The sequence below is a fragment of the Saccostrea echinata genome, unplaced genomic scaffold (assembly GCF_033153115.1).
Source record: "Saccostrea echinata isolate AGI-Se365-2 ecotype Australia unplaced genomic scaffold, CSIRO_AGI_Sech_v1 ptg000054l, whole genome shotgun sequence".
NCBI lineage: Eukaryota > Metazoa > Mollusca > Bivalvia > Ostreida > Ostreidae > Saccostrea > Saccostrea echinata.
In genome coordinates, this window is record NW_026889803.1 from 59228873 (window position 1) to 59253194 (window position 24322).

Here is a 24322-nt window from a genome sequence, read left to right on the forward strand (position 1 = left end):
TAATAATTACTGATCTTAAGATTTTCATTCAATTTGTTAGAAAAGAAATTTAAGTAAAAACGTATTCTGAAATGTTGACTGAAGTTCAAAATTACAGGTGAAAACGATTTTTTGTTTTAGAATGAGAAAGAATTGCAAGTGATCTTTAATTACACGAATAAAGGTACAAAAAGATTCATTGTTACAGATAAAGCACACCTGTGTAATCTAGATCATTTTGGTGTTTGTATTTGATCCAGTTCTCAGTAGGAAGCCAGCCACTGTGTGGTAATTGCTTCTAAAGGTGACTATTTTGCTGATATTGTTAAATACAGACATTTTTATCTATAAACCACACAAAAATTTAACCACCTTCAAGAACAATAGCGAAATTAAATACTGCCTCTAAAATCCCGAAGATTTTATCTGATTGGCTTGTTGATTAAGGAATATATATGATGTTAGAGACATTAAAGGGATTTTTGTCAGAAATAACAACAAAGTACATGTAACCCTCTTTGTGACATGTAGGCTATTGATAGAAAATAAGATTTCATATAGATAGTAAGCACGAATAATGAAAATTCATTTTGATGATTTTAAAAAGAAAATGAATTATTAAAATGCATCAGAGGTAATTTCCCTTTATCTGATGTTGTTTGAGATGTTTAATAGATACATGTATTTAATTCAAATTCTATTTTAAAAACTTTGCAAAATTTCTAGAAACGAAGAATTATTCAAAGAAATCAGATTACCTTCAAATTATAGAACTGAAAGCAATTTTAACAAAATATTTTACAGCAGTTTGTTGAGAAAAGATATCTCATATTTGGATTTACCTAGTCTTTGGAAAGGGGATAACGTTTACATAACAAATCACATTATATTTGGTTAAATTCAACCAAAACTGCACATTTTATTCTTGATTGGCTTGCCATTTATTTGGGGTATAAATTAATCATCAGTGGTATAACTTTGACAACTAATCTTTCCATCATAATGGTGGCAAATCATTAAATGTTTCCAAAAAGTTTGAACGTATTTATTTTAGATATCATCATCTTATTAATGAAAAACGTGAAGATAATAGTGATCGATCTTATAAACTCTATAAACAATGCAAATTGTAAACAGGGCAAAAATACGGTTCACTGGAAACATGAGATCAGGTTCCTAGGAGGAGTAAGCATCCCCTGTCGGCAAGTCACACTCACGGAGTAAGTATTGAAAGGTTAACAGAGTAATCCATTGTTAAAATTAGTACAAATAATTGCCTTACAATTGGTATCAAACATTTTCGTCAACGTTTAACAAAAACAAAAAACAAAAACAACACAAAACAAAACAAAAAACAAAAACAAAACAAAACAAAAAATAAAACAAACAAAAAACAGAACAAAAACAAAACAAAACACCCCCCCCCCCAAAAAAAAAAAAAAACACGACAGGTTGTATTTGCAAAATGAAGTCATTGTGTTGAACATTTATTCTGTAAATTGTTAAAAGTCCTGTAACAATACATTATTCTTCAGTAGCCTGCCTCAGTTTGAAAACGGATCGTATTCAGAGCATGCTCTTTCTTACCGAATCTGCTTGGGAACATAAACACCCTATGTAGATGTCACAAATTATGCTGAATAAAAAAAAAACTTTACTGCATTATATACATGTATTTTAAATGATATAACAGATATGAGCAGAAAATATTAAAAAGAAACTGCTCAAGCTAACGAAATAGTCTACTAGCATGCCATTCGCCGAATGGCTTTGATGAAATAAATTAAAATAAGCTGCAAATATATACAACAACAATCACGGTAAACTAATAAATATAGGATGTATTAAATTCTTATGCATTTTAATGTAGGCATCAATACTTATTTGAACAGAAATTTAAAATGTACAGTACCATGTAGTAGCAATGAATCATCTTCATCTAATACTTACCCTGACAACAATTCCCTTTATGATGCTGGTCACAGATACACGATAACGATGAAATATTAAGTACCCCATTATTTTTACATGTACGGCAAGGCTGGCTTATATTCATCGGGAAATTTTTACTTTTGTTACAATATACCAAACAGTTGTTAATGTTATGAGGTTTGACTTCAGCGGAACAGCACATTTGTCGGACTCTGTATTGAGTTTGTGAACCACAGACACCAGTGCATATTGTCCACGGTTGCCAGTCAAACACATTGCAATCTGGTGCTATTGTACAGTCATCTGATGAGAAAACTTGATTGACGCATAACGGACAAATCAGCAACAAAACATTTAAGAGTTTCATATTATCTCACAAAGCTTGCACTATAATGTAGCAAGGCAACTGATTAAAGAGATCGATACCAATCAATGGTTCTTATGTAAAGATTTGTTAAAGTTGGAATGCACACTAGAATTTTTAACAAGAATGAATTGAAATCCACACTTCTAAAGGTGGTCTAACTTTGTAATATGCAATGTGCTGAAACAACTCAATTCAAACTGCTTATAAATCCCATCATGGATATCCACCTACTGTTCTCCCTGTTTGATTCCATGCTTCAATAAAAATGCGGTATCGTTATTGACGTATAAATCTTGCCAAAGTTCAGAAGGACCCATGGCGATTACATGCATTAAAAGATCATCTGGTCTGAAAATGAAATTGTAGTGTAAACAGAACCTTTCATTCCTACATTATAATACCAATATAAATTTGATTTTAAAATTCAGAAAAAAACAATCTATTGTTTTCATATCTTTCATCTCAATACATTGTAATCTATCAACACCTTCTATACTGGCAACTTATATCTTCATAAAAGAATTATGGGTGCTGTATCTTTTAAAATGAGCTGACAAAAAGACAGGTAGGCAAGTAAATTGTTTTAGTAAGCTGGAAGAATGTTGTTACTTCAAAGAGTAAAATAAGTTCAAATAAAAGATAACAAAAAAAAAAATCTTTCATTTTTCTTCGTTATACTTCAATTCTGAATGAGATAATGTATCACGTCTATAACATTATATTTTTCTATGTGATTGATAAAAACTACAAATAAATCATAATTACAAAAATTTTCAAAGTTGAAAATATTTTGAAATTTAAATTTTGAAATCGAAGCACCTTTAAAAGAAGCTTGCAACTAAAACTCATTTTCTAACATCATTGATTACTTTTGGACACATAATTACATAAGTTAAAAGAGCTATGGTTAACTAAAATGATTTCGATTTATGACTAATCATCTTCAAAAATGCTGATTTCAACTCATCAACTGCAGAGCCACATGTCTTTACACATCTTTTAAGTGAGCCTCTAGGAAACAGTTTCAGTTTTTAAATATTTTTCTTCTGTTATGTTTATTATGCCTGTTATACGATCCTTTTCACATTAAAACCCCACTTCTGTCATTTATATCTTATATCATATTCTAACTTGCAGTCTAGTTGTTCCAACACTCCCTCCTCTCCTAGTATTAAAATACTGCAGAAGTCAAGGATTGCTTCGAGAAAAGTGTCTTTAATTTATATTTAAGGGTTTAAGTAAAAAGAAATAATTAGATGATCTGTATTTTTATTTTATTGCAACTTCCTGTTTTTCCAAGGTTATTCTAATCAAATAATGTTTTGTGAAAATTGTTGAAAATACATTGTCTTCCTTATTGGTGCTGTCTTGAAGATAAAACAAAAGCAATATTTAACACACAGTTACATAGCAAGGGAAACTACTCATCCTAAGTTAAATTCTTTGTTCAGAGCCCTTTTCATTAAAGTATATAGTCTAAAGGATACTTTCTCCTTCCTTGCTACAGAAGTTAATGCTATTTTTTTTTTAAAAAAAGAAAGACATAAATCTGAGATACAATTCTTTTATCAAACATTCTTTACATGGACATGAAAGTGAAGGACTGATTCAAAAGCCATAACTTTCAGAATTAATCATTTCTTCTTATCTTACGAAAATAACTCGGTTAAGAAGAGGATAGTTTCATTTGTCAGATTGATTAAATAAAATTTTGTTAACTTTGTTTTATCCAACAAAAGACTGTGCATGCAAGAAAACCATAACGCGACATACAACATTTAATTTGATTCATATTGTAAATTTCATTATTGCATTAATTACCGTGCTCTCGAAATAAAATAAAATAGGGGAAGATAAGGAAAAATGAATCTAAAGAGAAATTACAAACAGTACAAATCTGTGAATAGGGCAAAAACATTGACCCCTGAAATCACCAAAGGTGGGATCAGGTGCTTAAAAGGAGTAAGGATCCATTGTTGACCGGACGAACCGGCCGTGGGCTCAATGTGTTAATTAGGTAGAAAGAGTACTCCATAGTCAAATTAAGTATTAAAAAAATGACTTAACAAATGGTATCAAACATTTTAGACAAAATAAGACCCAACTCTACAGTGTATCTAAAACAAAGTCATAACGACCGTAGAAAATGTGAAGAGCTGACTTTGAACGGGTTTTTGAAATCATTGTAACTCCAACTTATTTGTCGGTAGCTTGTCTCGGTTCAAAAATCTATCGTAATCAGAGAATACTATTTCGTATCGAATCAGTTGGAAAACATAAACAGCATATGCAGGTGATAGCGGAAGGTAACTACTTAAATAAGGAAAGTTGACAATGGAAAAGCTAAAGTAGCTCCGTTTGTCATTCATTTGAGTTATTAAGCGGACATATCATCAAATATGGAGATAACGGACAGTTTTCAAACTCAAAAGTCCATAGAAAAAATACAAATCAAGAGCAGAGCAAATACGCACCTTTAAAACATCAGAGGTGGGATCAGGGGCCATGGAGGAGTAAACATCCCGGAATGCCGATCGGTCACAACCGACGTGTGCTCCTTGTCATGATCGAGAAACCGTAAAAATTCGAAAGCAATTCAATGTATAAATAATGGCCAAACAATTAGTATGAAAAAGTCAGTCAGCATTCGACTTAATGATAGATTCTATTTGTTGACAAAGTCATTGTAATGATGACGTCTATAGTCAGTAAAACATCGAACTATGAAACAGATAGTGTCTTCCCTTTCAAGTTCTCTGGGATATATCGAATCGACATAAACTTGGAAGTAAAAATTACTAATTGATAAATCGTCGTTGATGTATCTTAATGGTGACGTGAAGGCCACATCGAGTGTTTTCTTCTTCTCATGTAGATGTTTTTTTTTAAAATAAATTTTGCTTTTTAAGAATATATAACATGTCGGCAAATAATGGGGTACAATATCAACAAACTCTTAAATATTTTTATTATTTAATTATTCTTACTTAATGGTCCTTGTGGAAGTACATGTACGTTCCTGATGAAATAAGGAGATAACGAACAGTATTCAAGCTCGAAGTCCATTTAAACAATGTAAAATGGGAGCAGAGCAAATTCGGACCTCCAAAAACATCAGAGGTGGAATTGGGTGCCATGGAGGAGTAAGTTTCCCCTGTCGATTGGTCACGACCGCTTTGCGCCCACTGCCACGATCGGGCAAAGGGAAAAAGCCGCAGGCATGGCAGTCGCCAAACAATGGTTCAACAACCAACACGAAAAACGTCAGTCAGCACTCGACCAGTGATAGACTGCACCTGCCGACAAGGTCACTGCATCGACCAAAGAACCAGTGAAACGATGAAAAATGTATGAAAAAAAAAACGAGTTGAAAAGAAGGTCCATATTTATTTATTTTTTGTCACTTAAAGATAAAAAGTGCTTTTTGGATTAATTTTTATCTCATTTTAGTTAGTATTTGTATTTAAATTTGTACATCAATGATAGAAATCATTTAAATTTGTTGATAAAATATAAAAATACTTCTATCTTGTTTTCCTTTATAAGTTATTGAAATATGTAATCGCAGCTAGGTTAAGGACGCCCATGAAATATTCGCCTTGATATATTCAGGGAAAATGAATACAATTTTAATATTCTTTTTAACAGCATTAGTTTTGATAAATGTGAATTGTGGTGTTTGCACTTGTATATATCGGGTCTCTCCTGAGTTCGGCCAGAGCGACATCGCTTACATCAGCTGTTTGTCACGTGACAGGTTTAAAATTAGAATATATATGTACAACTACAAAGATCGTAAAAGTTCAACGATATACGGGCATCTTTCCGCTGTAAAATTTATTCTGTTCTCTTTGAGACAAATTCCTTAACACGAAAAGTGCTGGGAGCAACTTCCTCGTGCTCGGGAATTGTTTAAAATATAGCCGTCTTTCTATAAACTCCTGACTAAAATGTAATACGCATTGTAATAATGTTACATAACGAAATAAATAAACAATACACAACCAGCTCCCAGCACTTTTCAGAACAGTAGGAATAATAGCTACACGTGTTTAAAAATTCAGAATTTATAGTGAAGCGGATATCGTTGAACTTTTGATATTTCCGAGGGACTGGACCTGTCATTCTAGCACGTTTCTGTACAAACCTGCTCCCTACGGCTTTATACAAAGTCTACACATTATCAATTTAGTTTGACAATAAAATGTGGATTAATATATTTCAGAATATGTCTCTCATCTGGTCCGACTACGTGTGTTTTGTATTTATTTTTATTTTTACAAGCTACGATAAAAGCTTGATCCACGCCTCAAGTACAGAGAAACTGCGTGTCAAACTAACAAATGACGTCATTTCAGTAAGTACAGCGAGATCAAGCTGACTTTCATTCTACATACGCTTAGTGCTATTATGGCAAGATATGTTGTATATCCATTTATCTTTATACTATTTATGAGGAACGAAAGTATTTAGTATGTTTTAAAAAGAACATATAGTATTTATTCATCGAGATTCATTTGTATTGTTTTAACGTGACGTCATAATAGCTTTCCCGAACCTCTGCATAGGCTGACGTATATATGGGAGTCCTTAACCTAGCTGCGATGTGCAAAGAATTGAACAAATTTTCACTAAATACCCACAACGATAACTAATTACAACTGTTTCGAAGAAAAACCGATTCCGTATTGTTGGCCATAGATTTTGTGTTTATTTTTTAAAATGTTCTAATTTCTACAAATGTTGCGATCTTTTGTCCCCCGAGCGCAAAATTAAAACAAAAAATATAACACCTTGGGATTCATCATTGAGACCTTTTTGATCTATGGATACAATGCATTCTAACAAGCCATTGAACTGCAATGAGCCCTAAATGTGCTCCTTTATTAACCAACCTATTAGTGTCAGGACGCAGAATTTGTCTAAAAAAAATTCTACATGAGAAACTCTTGCCGTTGCCATTCTGCAACTTGACCTTTTATTTAACAGTAACGTTATTTGCATATATCCCACTAAACTCAAAATAAAAGAATTCACAAAGTCTGCTACATCTGTTTTAAATTTTGATATTTTATTGACAAAAGAAATAAATGACCATCAAACAACTTTATAGCAAACAATTTCATTTATAAACTTCACCTATTTATCTAGTAGTATTCAACTATCACCAGCAACTAGTGTCCGAGTTTCCCTACTTAACCCGTTCAGAGTCAAGGCTACTGACAAATAAGAAGATGTTATGTCTTTCAATTAAAAGGATGAAGATAACGAAGAGTGGTCAATCTAAAAAAAAATCTACAAACAAAACTGAGATCAGAGTATAAATCACTGTCCCCCGGACATTTCAGCGGTTGGATAAGGTGCCTATGAGGAGTGAGCATCCCCTGTCAATTTGGTTACAAGCGCTGTGAGCCCTGCGTATTGATAAGGTAGACAGAATATTTCGTCAAATTTGATTTGATACAAAACAAAGCCCAAACAATTGAATAAAGAAACACATTCATCAAAATACGACCCAATACAAGATACATAGTGGGTTCCAGTAAATGTTCTATCATGCCTTTTCCTTACTCCTCACTTAAATATGAACAGAAGAGAAGGAGAAACTTCAGGAGTTCTTTACAACAATATATTCGAGAGACCACAAGTAACTTTTAGAAAATTTGAAAGCACAAACTTTTAGCAAAATCAATATCATTATAATGTACGACTTTTCAACACTCTATTTAACCATTCTCCACGATAAATTAAAGTCCAGGCTTTTTGACATAATAGACAACTGCTTTTCTATTTAAAATAGAACTTGTTCATAAACACACCTTGTGATTGTTCATTTCCCAATTTTATATTTTGTTAAAAAAACATTCTGATTGTACACACATATACTCCAAAAGTGATATTGGAAAATGTTTGCGCTTCTGATTAACAGTATTTATGTAGGTTTTGGAAATCAAGTTCTCCAACAATCTGTTGGAATTCCGATGGTTACTAATTGCGCCTTGTTATTTGCAGGCCTATTCATATAAAGCAGAAAATATTCAAAGACTTCTACATGAGAAGTCTCTTGCTGGAGCCTTAAATTCGACATTTATATTTTATCAATAAACAATATTCAGTTTCATTCCTACGTGGGTTAGATATATCCCTTTGAAATAAAAGACACCACAGAGTCTCACATATCTCTTTCATATTTGGATATTCACTAGAAAACTTTAATGGCAACCTGACAACAAGACTTTATGATAAACGTGATGAATAATTCCACTTTTTTCTATCATCAACCCCCCTCCCCCCTTATTTATGCATCAATATATCATTATCACCTGCAGATGATGTTTATATCTCCCATTTGATTCGATACGTAAAAGCATCCTTTATGTACAAACATTTTTTTTAAAAGAAGCAAGCTGTTGAACAATAAGTGGATGATTCAAGGATATCAGCAGTACCATTTAAAGTCAATATTTCGCATATTTTATGGTCGATTCAATTACCTTGTTAGCAAATACAATCTGATGTTAAGTGATGTTTACTGACGTTTTTATACAAAATTTCAGGCCATTATTTTCACACTGAATGTTCTAAAGCTTTTTCCGTTTGCCGGATCATGACGAGGGTAACACGGAGGGATGTTTATTTTTCCATGGCACCAGATCCTACCCAGATGACTTAGAGGTCCATGTTCGCTCTGCTCCCAATTTGTATTGTTCCAAGTGACTTTTGAGCTCGATTATCTTCACATTTCGTCAGATGAATTTATACGAATTCCTTTATCAGATGAATTAATTGCATTATTATCAGTAATAATATCGTTTTTTCTCCTACTTCGCTTAAATTGTCGTTAGAAGGCAAGTTTGTTAACTAGTGTATCACAAAAACGGATGATTGCATGACTAGAAGCTTAAATTGAACAGAATAGTGTTCTATCAATATATATATATATAATTAGTTCAAATATTTTGGGCAGATATAATATTTCAATAGACATTTTAATTTTTGCTTCTGAAGGCTGTTCTTTTTAGCAAAATTATGTGTTGAAATTAAAAATATTTTCACTATTAAATAGATAACTATCCCTCTACTTAAGGACTCGAAGACAAAAAGAATCAGTATATTTTTTTTAATATGTTTTTCTAGCAAATTAAAAAGCTCGATATGTGTATGAGAAAAGATAAAATTGGTAAATAAACTGCTTATACACAATATGCATATCACAGTTATTAATACTAGACTCTGTGATTAAAGGTAACTTGAAGAACACCGAAAAGAACGCAAATGTCTAATACTCAACATTCATGCAGTTTTTTCCGAAACCACTTATTAACAAATTTATTTATTTCAACTGAAAAATGTAATCTACTTTTTTAATTGTCACTCAGACACTTACATTTTCCGAATATAAAAAGCAATGCAAAAGATATCATTGTTAATTAGTAAAAACATTCATGAGCGATCAAATGTAAATTGATAAGTTAAATTTTTATTACTTTTTTCCTTTTAATTCTATAGTAGTTCAAAAAATATTAACATTTACTACAAAGTAATATCGAGAATAGTACATACATGTAACACTATCTTATTAAGGTAACATCACTATATTCTTACCTTGGCAACAGTCGCCTTTATGATGCGGGTCACAACCACACGATAAAGATGACAAATTAAGTATCCCGCCATTTTTACAAAGACGACATGGTTGATTCATTTTCATCGTAAAATTCAAGGTTTTATTACAATGAATTAAACAGTTGTTCAGATTATGAGGTTTAACGTTGACGGAACAACACATATGTCGGAATCTGTACTGATGTTGTGAACCACATGCACCTGTGCATGGAGTCCACGGTTGCCAGTGAAACACAGTACAATCTGGTACAACTGAACAGTTCTCTGATGAAAGAACATTACTGATACATATAGTTTTAAACAGCAACAGGACTTTCACAAACTTCATATTATATCTATAAGTCATTACTTGCGTGCGGGAGTGTATGTCAGCTGATTCATTACTTATCTATGAATTTACAAATTTCGGAATCAGTAACTCATACAGTAACTTTTTTAAAAGGGTAATAGGGATTTGCGGTTAAGTAAACTTTGATAAGGACAGCGTCGGTGTTATATTCATATTATTTCAAACTTCTGGACAATAATGCCATTTATAACTAACTGTTATATATAATTGTTATTGTTTGCTTTTAAAAAAAAATCACAGTCAGAATGAAAAAAAGGTGTTTTTTTTTTTTTTTTTTTTTTTTTTTTTTTTTTTTTACGTTTTTTAAAGACAATTATAACAAACAAAATATAAATTTTTATAAATTCATCTCAATCCAATCTTTCATCCTTTCATATCCCACCTCTGATGTTTGGAGGTCCGCGTTTGCCCTGTTCCTATTTTGTATTGTATAATGGACTTTTGAGCTTGAATACTGTTCGTTATCTCCATATATTTCATGATACAACTTATCTTTTACTGTTAAGGTAGCAGTTATCTTCTTGCTTGATTACCTTGATTACCTGAAATCTTTAATTAAAACTGCCGATGATTTTTGTCCCTTTTCATGAAAAACCCCTTTCCCCATTGTCAAAAAAGTCCAAAATCCAAGATGCGCATAATTAAAAAGTTAAAGCTTTAGAAATTATAGACACTATATATTTTTTTTGCAATTTGAGGTATGTTGAATTAATTTAAAAAATGGTGATAATTTGTCAGAGAAAAAAATGCTTACCATATCTTTAAAAAAAAAAACAGTAACACGAGAGAGAGAGAGAGAGAGAGAGAGAGAGAGAGAGAGAGAGAATCGATATTTCAAATTTGTTTCCTCACGATTTTATTTACTTTTCATAATCCAAGCCATTAAAACTAAAATGAAAGAGAACGACTGACTGAAAAGTTATGACATTTAGAATCAATCATCTTAGACCTTCCTTTGGTAAACAATTAAATTACAAAGAAATGATTTTCAATCGTGTGACTGTAGATAAATTTTAAATGTATTTGCCCTTTGATAAAACTAACGGGGAGACTATATAATTCAATATATCACAGCAGAAAACAAAACGGTCGTCGTTTTAACTACATATAGTAATGTTAAAAATGTGAAATTATATTTACAAACCGACTCTCAGAACATGATTTATTCAGCTGATGATAATTCATGATTCTTATAATTATGAATTGCTAATGAAATTAAGGATAATGAATTTAGAGTGCCCATGTTCTATCCCGCTATTAGTAAAATAATGTAAATCCCCAAACATACGTATACTTTGATACAGGCTGTCATTTAATTCAAACCTACCAAAGAAAGGACTTTGGTAATTTGTGGCCAGTGCCAACATATTTAGTATTGCATATTTACATGTATCTCATATTTATTTTGTTTTTATAGATTGTAATTTGTACTGGGCTAAGACTGTTTGCAATATTTATAAAAAATATACTTGCTCAATACATGTATTTATCTTATGAGAGGAATTTGGATAAAAATACGCGAAGTTCACACCTTCGAATTTCCATCTACCCTACAATATATCTCATGTAGGAAAACATTACTAGTCATCAAATGATATTCAAATTTTTTTTTACAATATGTAAGTAATTGTGACTGTCAAATAAATTTTGCATTATTTAAATTTTTTATATCAGATAGTAATTGTAAACATATTCTAAAAATATATTAGAGATTTTTCAACGTCACAGTATCAAACAAGTTCACTTTAACATCAAATCAGTTTAAAGGGTTTTAATAAAGTAGACTCTAGCAACTTAAGGTATGTTCACCCCCTTTGATATAAATTGATAATGTACAAGTGTATTTACTGTTTTATAAGGTTTCCAGGACAGGTTGAACTTAAAATCAATTTTGCTATATGATGCATTAAAAATATTTTGAATTCGTTGTTTTGCCAATACTTTAATCCAAGGACTTATCTAATCTAACCCTATATTTAAAAGGCATGCAACCATAATACCTACCCTAAAATGTACCTCCCAGATCTACATTTACCATTTCAAACTGAATAACAGAAAAAGTGACTTCAAACGTATTTTTTTTCTATATAATAACAAGCATTTTAGTTACAGAATTTTTTTTTCTGTTTTAATCAATTAAAACACAGAGCTAATCATGTACTTGTTAATATTTTCGAGACAAAGGGTTCATGAATACTCAAAAAGGAAATAAAATCAGATCAAATTCAGTTTCCGGAAGAAAAATTAGGAACAATTCAGCTAGCAGGCATATTTTGTTTTGTTTTAGATGTATATTTATAATTTGATAGAGCTCGAGGACAAGCAAAGAGAGAGAGAGAAAAAAAAGGGAAAAAAGAAATTAAAGAAATACAGTAAAATGCTAGCGCTGTTATAAAGAAATCGATTACAAGGAAAACATAGATGAAAGGTATTATTAAACGAATCCTGAAAAGGACTTTTCAGAATTAAAGGCCGCAATGACTTCCTTATAACTAAGTTTACTATTTTAATTAAAAAAAATGTACACTAATGAAAATTGTAATAATCGGTAGCAGTCAATTCGGTTTCCAATAAAAACTTCCATTAAAAAAATATTGAATTTTTTAAGCTTAATCAGTTAAAAAAACTAGTAAAAACTAGCAAAAAGCGTCTGAAGTAGAGCGTCCTTGGATATCGAAGCTTGCTTTAAAATTTGATGGAAAATATAATCGATTAAGAACGAATTGACAGTAATCCATTATTTCAATTTAACATTCGTGTACAAATCTGGAATTAAAATTTATCTTTGTCTAATCATATCTTGTTTAAAGGGAACCCAGAATTTTAATGTCTGTATATAAATCCCCACCTCTGATAAAAAGAAAGGCGTTTAATAACAACAGGAGTTAAATTTGATAGTGAGTGCTTAATTAGAGCAGCACCTGGAAATCCTTATCATGGCCGTTGATGACACAGTGGAGGCACTTCAGATACCAGATTTACTCAGTCAATGCGTTTACAATTGCAGAGTAAAAAAATCCTTTAATCAACAATAAGCTTAAGTAAGATACTTTTTATCATTAAATAAAGAAGAAAACCCCCCATCTATCCTAGATATATTTTATCGTTTAAAAATTTGAATTAAAATCAAGTGAAATATACAACCTTTGCAAATAAGTGTTTAATCTCCATTTTTTCAAGAGATATAAGTGACTGTCTATTTTATTTGCATGTAAAAATGTATCTACTTCATTACAAGGTGGCGCAGTGGTTAGAGTCGCGAGGTAAGGAGTTGATCCTTACATTGCGGGTTCGAATCCCACTGTGGGACGTGGAGACCGGTTCTTCGGATGAGACCGTATAAACCGAGGTCCCGTGTCGCAGTAGGTGTTGGCACGAAAAAGACCCCTCACTGCTCAATGGCCATAAGTGCCGAGCATAGGACAAAATTTGCAGCTCTCCACCGGCAAGTGGTGGCGTCTCTATATGAGTGAAAAATTCTCGAGAGAGACGTTAAACAACAAACAAACAAACAAAACTTCATTACAAGCAAATTCACAGTGAAATCCTTAACACTTTATTGGAACCTTTTCATCACTTGATTCTGACATGAAGTCATCATATAAATGAGGATTCTGTGAAATATTTTTCAAGCGCGATAACTCTATCTATCATTATGGCAGGCTTTAATGTAATTGTTTTATACAGTTAGGATAGAATAATTTATATACAAACTCTTTCATATTGTGTTAAATTGCAAAACTAGATCATCTGATTTTATCTTCGACTAATATATTTATATTCACGTGTCTGTTTTATACATTCCGTTTGACTCTTCAATCACCTTGTGTGACTGAATTGTATAATGGAAGGGGAAAGCTAAATATTTGAAAGTAAATCGTTTGACACAACAGATTAAAATGGCTTTATATATGTCTATCATAAATACTCTCTTTAAAGAAGTCTTTGTTTCCAGAAAACAAGCAACAAAAGGAGAGCGTATGGTTTTTCTCTTTAGTTGCACAAAGTCAAAAAATCAGCAGATTTCTTATTGAAAAGTTATCTAACCTTTTTAAATGTTATTGTCTACGTTTAACATCTTTAGACTTGAAAATTAAAAAAAAAAAAACAATCTTGACAGTGGGATTCGAATGACAATTCACTCTATTTAGTACAATTCATACAAACAGAGAAGACAAGGGAAACTATAACTTATATACCAACAAGTTTGGCTTTCCAAAAAGCCATAAATGTCTTCTCATTGATTTTAATATTGTGAAATTATTTTTCATTCTTTGGTTTGAGTAAACCTTATGATAATTTTAAATAAATGAATTGTTGTAAAAGAAAATGTGGGTTTGTTCTGCCAGAAGGAGGCTTTACAGTAGTATAAAACCCTGACAATTTTTTAATCAAACAGCTGCTTACACTGACAATCACCAAGTAATTTCGAAGCTCATACTTGTCTTCAATGGTTTTCCAAAATGTTTTTGATCTAATTCTCCAGAGTGTTTTAGCAATTGATCCATCAAGGATATCAAGACAGATTTAAACAATCTCAGCATCATACCCTTCTGCTGCCCAGTTTCACAATGTAATGACACTGTTATTTATTATATAAGTAAATATACACCATACTAGACAATAAGCAGTGGTAAGCAGGCCTTGGAAGGGGAGACTTGGGTGCGATATTATTTCCGTTAAAACAATTGAACATAACATTTCACAAACAAAATTGAGTGTACAAGGTATCTTTTTATATACATGCTGCTGGATTTCGTTTATTTAATTTATATGTGAAACAAACTGCGTCAAGAATGCCTCAAAATGTCCTAATGGTACCCATTTTTTAAGAATATTTAAGCTCAGTCAGAGGTGATACCTCTGCCAGATCCCTCCCCGGATCCCCAACAGAAATGATGAGTAAATGAAAAAGGTTAAGATAACGAACAGTGATCGATCACAAATAATAAATAAACAATATAAATATGTTAACGAGGCATAAAACATGCACCCCTTTAATCTCCAATGGTGGGATCAGGTGCTAAGTAGTAGTAAGCATCTCCTATTGACCGGTATTTCCCGCCTTAGCCCCAATTTCGTATAAAAACAAAGACTTCACTAGTATATATCGAGCCAGATATATGAATGAAAGGAACTATTTTTATTAATAAAAAGTCATCGATACATCTGAGTGTCGTGTTGGTTGATTGTGTGTTTTTACACTCCTTTCGAGATTTTTTTCACTCATAGAGACTTCACCATATACCGGTGAAGGGCTTCAAATATAGACCTTTACTCGGCACTCAAGGCCATTGAACAGTGAGGGTTCTTTATCGTGCCAACGCCTACCGTGACACGGGGCCTCGTTTTTTAAACAACTTTCACTTCAAAGCGTCGAGCGCTTGGCGAAGGAACAGTTGCTACCTATTTTTTATCGCCTTAGGTCAGTCGCGGCGGTGAAACAAACACATGACCTTCCGATCACGGAGAGAGCGCTCTACCGAATGTCTAGTTGATAGCAATAGCAAGTGTTTTCTTCTCATTTAGAAGTTTTTGAATAAATTCTGCTTCATAGGAATATAGGAATGGCGTGTATGTTTTTAATCTGCTTTTTAATTATCATGAAGAATTTTTTGAATTAATTCTTCTGATCTATGTTTTTTTTCTGTTAAGAAAATCCGTGGTTTTGTTGTACTTAGAGATCTTCATATTGATTGACGCTAGAGTTGTTAAGAACATGTACTGTAATTTAAAAGAAAATCAGTCGGACGTCACAAAGCAAAATAAAACTCATGTTTCATATTTCGAAGAGATTAAATGTTATACTTAAAATATTCCATTGATCCTTTATATTTCAAAACTCTGTTATTTGATAAAAGAACTCATGAGAATTTCCGATTTATCAAAATGTTTTCAATTTCCTCTTGTTCCTGTCATACCTTGTAAGCTTGAGAGATTTTATGGACATGGAATTTGCGTATAAGAATTATGTAAGTAAAATTTAAATGTATTTGTTTAAGCAGCATTAACACTTTGGTCATCGTTAATATTGGAGGATGCATTAACTTTAAAAATAAGTTTCACTTATAAACGACAGCCTCTGGGATTCGTGTTAAAGTCTCATTAGATTTACATTGATGTTTTTGATTATCAGTAGTAATCAAGCTAATAAGACAATTCCAAGAGGATCTTCATATGGTGGAAGCTTTGCTTTTAAATTTAATGTTTCCGTGAAAGCGGGGACAATAAGATGTTTGATTACCTGTGCATCACACAAAATGTTAAAACAAAGCCATTTTGGAATCATACGTCAGAGTAATAAAAAATGATAATGAAAAGAATACGCCTCTTTAAGGCTTGATTGGTAGCATATACACAACTAGATGAAATCCCGCGCAAGCGCGGGAAATTAAATTTATACCACTACCGACATAAAATATATTGTAGTTTCTACTGACACAGCCTACAGGATTATATCAGGAAAAAATCCCGCATGAACTTCATATACGTCTCCCCCCCCCCCTTTTTTTTTTGTAAAAACTCGAAAAATAACAATTTCATTAATTGACGTTTATTGTGAAACCTGTTATACTATGCTATTGATATTGTACTTCTGATGCTCTTATTTCATTTCTGTCAATGATAAAGCAGCGAATATGTACATTTTAATGATAAATTGATTTGGGGGGGGGGGGGAATGAACCGGTACTTGGGTCTTGGTTTATAAATATGTATGTACTTTATTGGTAAGTAAATAATGTACTTTACTTTCTTTACTTTTACATATAAATAAGGTACATACATTTTTATAACCCAAGACCCAAGTACCTGTGTAAGAATTAGCTTTTAACATCCTATGAATAAGCCGAGTATTTTATACTAAAGACTGTATTCAGAAAAAAAAATTAAATGTATTGATTCAAGCACAACATTTTACAGCTTTAATTGTATTTGAACAATACCTTATTCATTAATTTTCTCTTTTCATGTAAGCAAGTTTATTACGAAGTACAAATAGTACTTCGGTTTGTCTTTCGATATATAAATATATTCACAACTTATAGTGTTATCAATGATTTATCATTATTTAAATGACCATTCACAGTTATTTCACACAAAAGTTTTTTTAATATTCACGCAGCGTTTTTCTTTATAACATCGGGCTCGATGCTTTATGATGTTCTAGAAGCTTCCGTCAATATCAAGATCGGTGAATGATGAAAATAATTTTCACATTTCCCTTTTTAATCGGTTATCAGAACTTATTTCTTTTATATCATTTAAATCAAGTTTTGATTGAATAATACAGTGATGACTTTTTATGAAATGAATAAACGATTGCTTGTTGTCAGTTTCATTAAACATTGCCAGTAACTTAGATCCGCCAACCGGAAACGCCACCGTACTCACGTTTTTGCTATTTCATGGCTGTGTATAGAAAATGAAAGTAGACTTTAAATTTAATGTACGATACTTACTATGCGAGTGAAATCTAAATATAGTTTACGGACATCAGCTTGTATCTAGTGTATTGTTAGAGGAGTAAGTAAGAACTCTGGTGCAGCCGTTTCAGAGTTTATTTGCAAAATTTATTAATTTATAAGTATAGATGTATATAATTCAGATATTTTATGATTATAAACCAAAAGTCATATATATTCATAGAAACTTCTTTATTTATTATATTTAAGAAATATCAGTAATTTTTCACCTGTTGCATTTGGAAGTATTCAGGATATTATAAGACATGTAATGTTTTGACAAACTCCTATTAATATATTGACTATAGTATAAACTATAGTAGAAAAGCAACTTTTTTCTTTATTATACTGCAAAAAGTCAAGGAAACTTTAAAGACCTGTAAGTAATAGACTAGAGACGCTATATCTCTCAGTTGATTCGATATGCAAGAGCATGCTCTACGTATGTACAATTTCTAAAACGAGGTAAATTATTGACAAACAAGTTGATGAAACAAGAATATCAGCAGTCTCGTTTAAAGTCATCATTTCGTAAATTCTATGGTCGATACAATGACCTTGTCAGCAAATACAATTTATCATTGAGTCAAATGCTGACTGACGTTTTTCATACTAATTGTTAGGCCATTATTTACACACTGAATTGTTGACGGATTTTTCCGTTATTTCCCGATTATGACAAGGAGCACACGGCGGGTGTGACCGGTCGGCATGGGATGCTTACTCCTCCACCTGATCCCATCTCTGATGTTTTGGAGGTCCCTGTTTGCTCTGCACCTATTTTGTGATGTTTAATGGACTTTTGAGCTTGAATACTGTTCGTTATCTCCATATATTTCATTTAGCCCATTTTGAAATAAATTGGAAATAAACAAACAGAAGTTAATTAATGCTCTCCATTTATCATATGCCAGACAAATGCCTGTACACTAAAAAAAGAGTGGAAACCAAAACAAACAGAAGTTAATTTAAAATGACAATTTTTTCTAGTACATCTACCAATTCAATTGTGGATTTTGATAAAGTTACCAAGACAAGTTGAACAAGGTGACAATAATGTTAATTGATACATTTGAAATAAAACATCGATTCCAAGTTCCCAAATAGACTTTAATCCCAGAAGTAAACTAAATTTCTAAAGATATTTAAAAGGAAAACAAACCTGATTTGTTAGGCAAACATAAAACTCTGAATACTTAATTTTCATAAATACTTTAATCCAAAGAGCTTTTCAAAACTTCACTAAATAATCTTTTCACTGTTTCCACTGTTACGGAATACATGTAGGCATGTGTGTGGGAAAACATACTAGTAACATCAGGTCAAGTGTGTTTCGAGAAAAAAAATTCTTTGAGGTTATAAGTAAAATGTGTTTCAAATTGAATAAACATCTTTGAAACATAGACTTCAAGAATAAAATTCAATGAGGAAGCATTACATGTCAGATAGATATTCGGTCTCCACTAGTTCAATTAAATTAGGAATTATTTAGTGAGAAAATTATTTTGTTTTAGTTACTTTTTGTTAATCATATTTATAACAGTTGACATTTTTTAAAACTATGTCAAACTATTCTTTAGGTATATAAACATATCTTCAAATACAATTTATCATTAAGTCAAATGCTGACTGACGTTGTTAGGCCATTATTTACACATTGAATTGTCGACGGATTTTCTCGTTATTGCCCGATCATGACAAGGAGCACATGGCGGTTGTGACCAGTCGGCAGGGGATGCTTACTCCTCCATGGTGCCTGATCCCACCTCTGATGTTTTAGAGGTCCGTGTTTGCTCTGATCCAAAATTTGTATTGTTTATTGGACTTTTGAGCCTGAATAATGTTCGTTATCTCCATATATTTCATTCAACAACACAAGAAATTATTTCAAGATAATTCATGATGTGCTAAGATTAATTAGAAAGACCAACAAGAATTAAAAATTCCAATTGTGAAAACTAATTTTTCAGAGCATCAACACTCGATTGTAATTAATTGTAATCAATACTAGTAAATGATTCTAATCAATAGAGATATACAAAATTAATACAATTCTGATCAGTGCTTGTTTAAATAAATAAATGTGTACTATTGTCTCTTGTTTTAAATTTAACTGTCATGAGGTAATGATGAGATAAAAAAAAAATTCTATAAAGCATACCGCTGTGAATTACGTACGAATTTTAAGCTTAAATGATTTAAAGCTTAATATGCCACCGGGAAAAAAATATTAAGATTCCATAAATAGCGAAATCAACCCAAGTAAGATCCATGTATAAAATAATCTAAAACATTTCAAACCCCGTTCAAATTATTCATATGCAAATGCTAATTATAGAAAGCTCGATAACCCTTCTATTTAGTGCAGGTTCTAATCACGGTAGATATTAATCTCACTTTATCTTAGAATGGTTAATTTCTAAACGGACTTTAAGCGGCAAATAATTCCATACAGAATTACGCTTATGAATATTATTGAATCTAACTTCATGAACCAAAAAAAGAATTTGCTTTAAAATGTTCAAGAACTTCTTTTTCAAAATCTGGATAATTTTAACGAAAATTCAGAAATGATTTCATGTATCCACCTTACCTTCACAACAGCTGCCCCGGTACCCTAAGTCACATTGACAAGTAGATGGGGAACTAGGAGTTCCATGAATACACTTGTGACAAGGTCGACTTTCATGTAAAGATTCCAAAATGTTGCAATGTAACAGACATGCTTTTTCAGATCTAGGAACTACAGTCTTAGGACAACACATTAATCGGGATCTTTTTTGTGTTTGGTGCCCACATGTGCCTAAACAGGGTTCCCAAGATTTCCATTCAAAAACATGACAATGTCCAAGAGTGGCGCATGTATCATCAGAGACTACTTTGTTCTCGGAAAGCCAAATGCACAGGCAGAAAAATAATAAACCTATTCTTTTCATTATACTGTTTTACTCAAACGAAGAGATGAGAGTGAGTCCAGTGGAACGATTTATTTGTCATTTACCTACTTAATATCTGCTTTCAATTATCTCTTGTATTTAAAATCTTCTATTTGACAGGTTACAACTTCAATCCCCTCCTAGAGACTTCAAATTCTCATGTTAAATGAAATTGACAGGTGTTACAATAACATGATAAGTGAAAGAGAACCCTTTCATTGATTCTTTTTTTTGCAAAACTATTTTTATATATTTTGTTTAATGTATGTTTCATGAATATTGTTTGATGAATATTTCCTGAATTTTAATAACGATATTCATCACATACCGCAAAATGCAATACGAAAATTGTCGTTTTTGTTTTTAATTGTTTTTAATTGCTTTTAATTGAACTGAATTGAATTGAACTGAAATTGTTTTTAATCATTGAACCTGTTTTAAATTAGGAATTAGAGTAAGGTTACATTTTTTTCTTGTCTATAATCCTTCATTTAATAGCCAACAAGTTCATTTGATTTTTCATAAATTCTCTGGTCAGCTGGGATCGACAGGTGTTATCATAATTGACCAGAATTGAAAATTTTATTAATTTATTTGGAAAGCTGAGAGAGAGAGAGAGAGAGAGAGAGAGAGAGAGAGAGAGAGAGAGGAAAAATAGGGAAAGTAATTAAGTTTGAGAAAATATATAGTGGATATTTATTGTTTTGTAGATGAATATGTAATTTATTTCACGAGTGGGTCAGGATTTTTTGAAATTTTCACTAGTGCAAAGCACGAGTAAAAATATAAAAAAAATCCTGTCTCACGAGTGAAATAAATTCTATATTCATCTACAAAACATTGAATTTTCTGTTTATCACATTTTCTTAGATTTCCCTTTGCCTCTTTCCGTAACACTTGTAGTAGGCTGTGACGTCATAGTTGAGCAGTGGAGACCATATCTATAAACCTGGATTTTTAACGACATATTTGGAAAAACTTTGGCAGTATAACTATTAGTCTCTGTCAGGATTGCTCATTAACTCTATCATAAATTTTTTTTTAAAAAAACACTCTTCGTGAATGTGAAGAAAAATCGAAAGTTTTGCCGCACTTCTGATATTCTCACACTGTGAGAATACTATATTGATATACTTCCACACTTGTCAGAATATCACTTTTATTCAGTTAAAAAATTACAGTATTTCACTGTTCAAAATGTAATAAAAATGTTTATCTAGATTTATTGGCAGGGACAGTTATTAACTAACATTGTCTATAGGATTGTCAAAACTCTTGACAGTTTAGCAGTACTGAGACAGAAGTTGTTGAATCATACATTGAAAGTAATTGGTTTAGTTTGTCAAAAAGAAATACATGTAGGTTTGTCAGTTAGAATAGAATAATGTAAATATATTATTGTAAAACAGCAAAACTCCATCACTTTTTTATTCTCAACTAATATTTACCCACACTTGTGTGGGTTATCTTTTTCATGAAAGTCCTCCCATCAATTGAAATTGTAATTGTAAACTATAATCACAAAACATACATAATAGCCTCTCGCGCGACAAAAAAGATATCCAAAATACGCTTTTTTTTTTTTTTTTTTTTTTTTTTTTTTTTTTAAATCATTGTTTTCATGAAAAAAATCGAAGAATATCCTGACTTTGTTTATAGAAATGAAATGCACAATGAGTACAAAGAATATTAAATAGTAAATGTACTTTTATTTTATAAAAACTTATCAGTAAGACATTAAATTGTTTGATTACTCTCACAAGAAACCGTTTTTTTTTTTTAACAAATTAAAGACTGGTAAAGAAAAACCGCTGATTACTCTCTTCAGTCACACACAGTAAATTAACTTATCGTAGGACTACAAACTTCCAAAAACTACATTACACGATTATTGGTTGTTTTGTTTTGTTTGTTTTTTAATCACTTGCAAGATTTTGAAGTTTTTTTCTTACACGAGACGTCACCAATGCTGATGAAGAGCTTCAAACTAATTCCTTACTTCACACTCAGGACCATTACCTGAGTTCTCAGTTTTAAGCTCTCATTAAAAAGACCTGCAACTTTCTTTCAATAATATTAATGCCCTGAGCTTGGCGAAGGAAAAGTTGCTTTCTTTTTATATCGAATTCACGTACCAGGGGGGCAAACTTCAGGCCTTTCAACTATCGCGCACTCTACCGACTGAGATACTGTGCCGATTTTGAATTTTTTTTTACGAAATATCACGTTCATTGATTGATTGATTGTATGTTGTTTTACGTCCCATTCGAGAATTTTTCACTCATAGAGACGTCACCATATACCGGTGAAGGGCTTCAAATTTTGACCTTTACTCGGCACTTACGGTCATTGAGCAGTGAGGGAACTTTATCATGCCAACGCCCGCCGTGACACGGGGCCTCGGTTTTTAAGGTCTCATCCGAAGGACCCGCAACTTTCACTTCAAAGTGCCGAGAGCATGGCGAAGGAACAGTTGCTACCCATTTTTTATCGACTTAGGTCAGTCGCGGCCGAGATTCGAACTCACGACCTCCCGATCACGGAGCGAGCGCTCTATTGACTGAGCTACCGTGAACGGTCAAATATCTCGTTCAAAAGACCTTTTAAATTTGAAGAAACATAAACTAACTGGTAACAGTACCAATGCAACCAAAAGCAAATTACTGCAACAGCTAATCTTAATATTATTAACTTAGTTTCTACTAAGAATTATAAGTAAATGCCCGATCAGAGCTAAATGTAGAAATACAGAATATATATATATATATATTCTGTATTTCTACATTTAGCTCTGATCGGGCATTTACTTATAATTCTTAACCGTATCCAATAATTTTGAGAACTATATTGTAATTATTAAGATATCTCCTAAGTGTTCCAGTTCGGTTAAGACGGGATATTCAAAGTATTAACTTTTTCTTGCTTGCCTGTCAAAATAACCAAAGGGTTCTTGTACATTAATATAATCATTTCATTTCGATCTCCGTTTGACAAGTACAGGTTATATTATGGGATCGAGATTAATTGCAAAATTAAAGACATTTCTTCAGAATTTTGGAAGATTTAATGACAAACTTACAGATATAATTCTCCCTCTATTTCAGGTTATAAACGTTTGATATTTGATAGACAAGGAATATTCCTAATCATTGAAAAATTGAATCAACACGTTCAAAAACCGTAATGGAAAAAAATCGATTTATATTTTTCTGATTTTCTACACAATTGAAAGAAAATTAGGTCATGTAAACTTGCTAAGGTATATATATACATATTTAAGAACTTTTAACTGCCACTAAAGTTAAAAGTCACACAGCATGACTACTAAAATGAATAAAAGTAAACTTTCTAAGGACTTTGACGTCTTAATTTAGGGAGAATGGATAAACATAAATTAAGAGTTATAATTGAAAGTTTCAATATTATTCTGTTAAGCATCTCTACCATAAAAAGTAACTAAAAGGAATCTTACACCTGTGTTACCACTAAAGTTCAAGCTTTTATCCATTTATACAGAGATATTTTAATACGATATTAAAACTACCCTAATGCCTCGATTAACTGCAATCAATATTTTGTCAATATTGTAAAAAAGACCACCAGGTGGCAATTTCACATCGCAATACCTCTGTTGTTTCTTGACAGAAATATGAAAATACCTCTCAAAGAG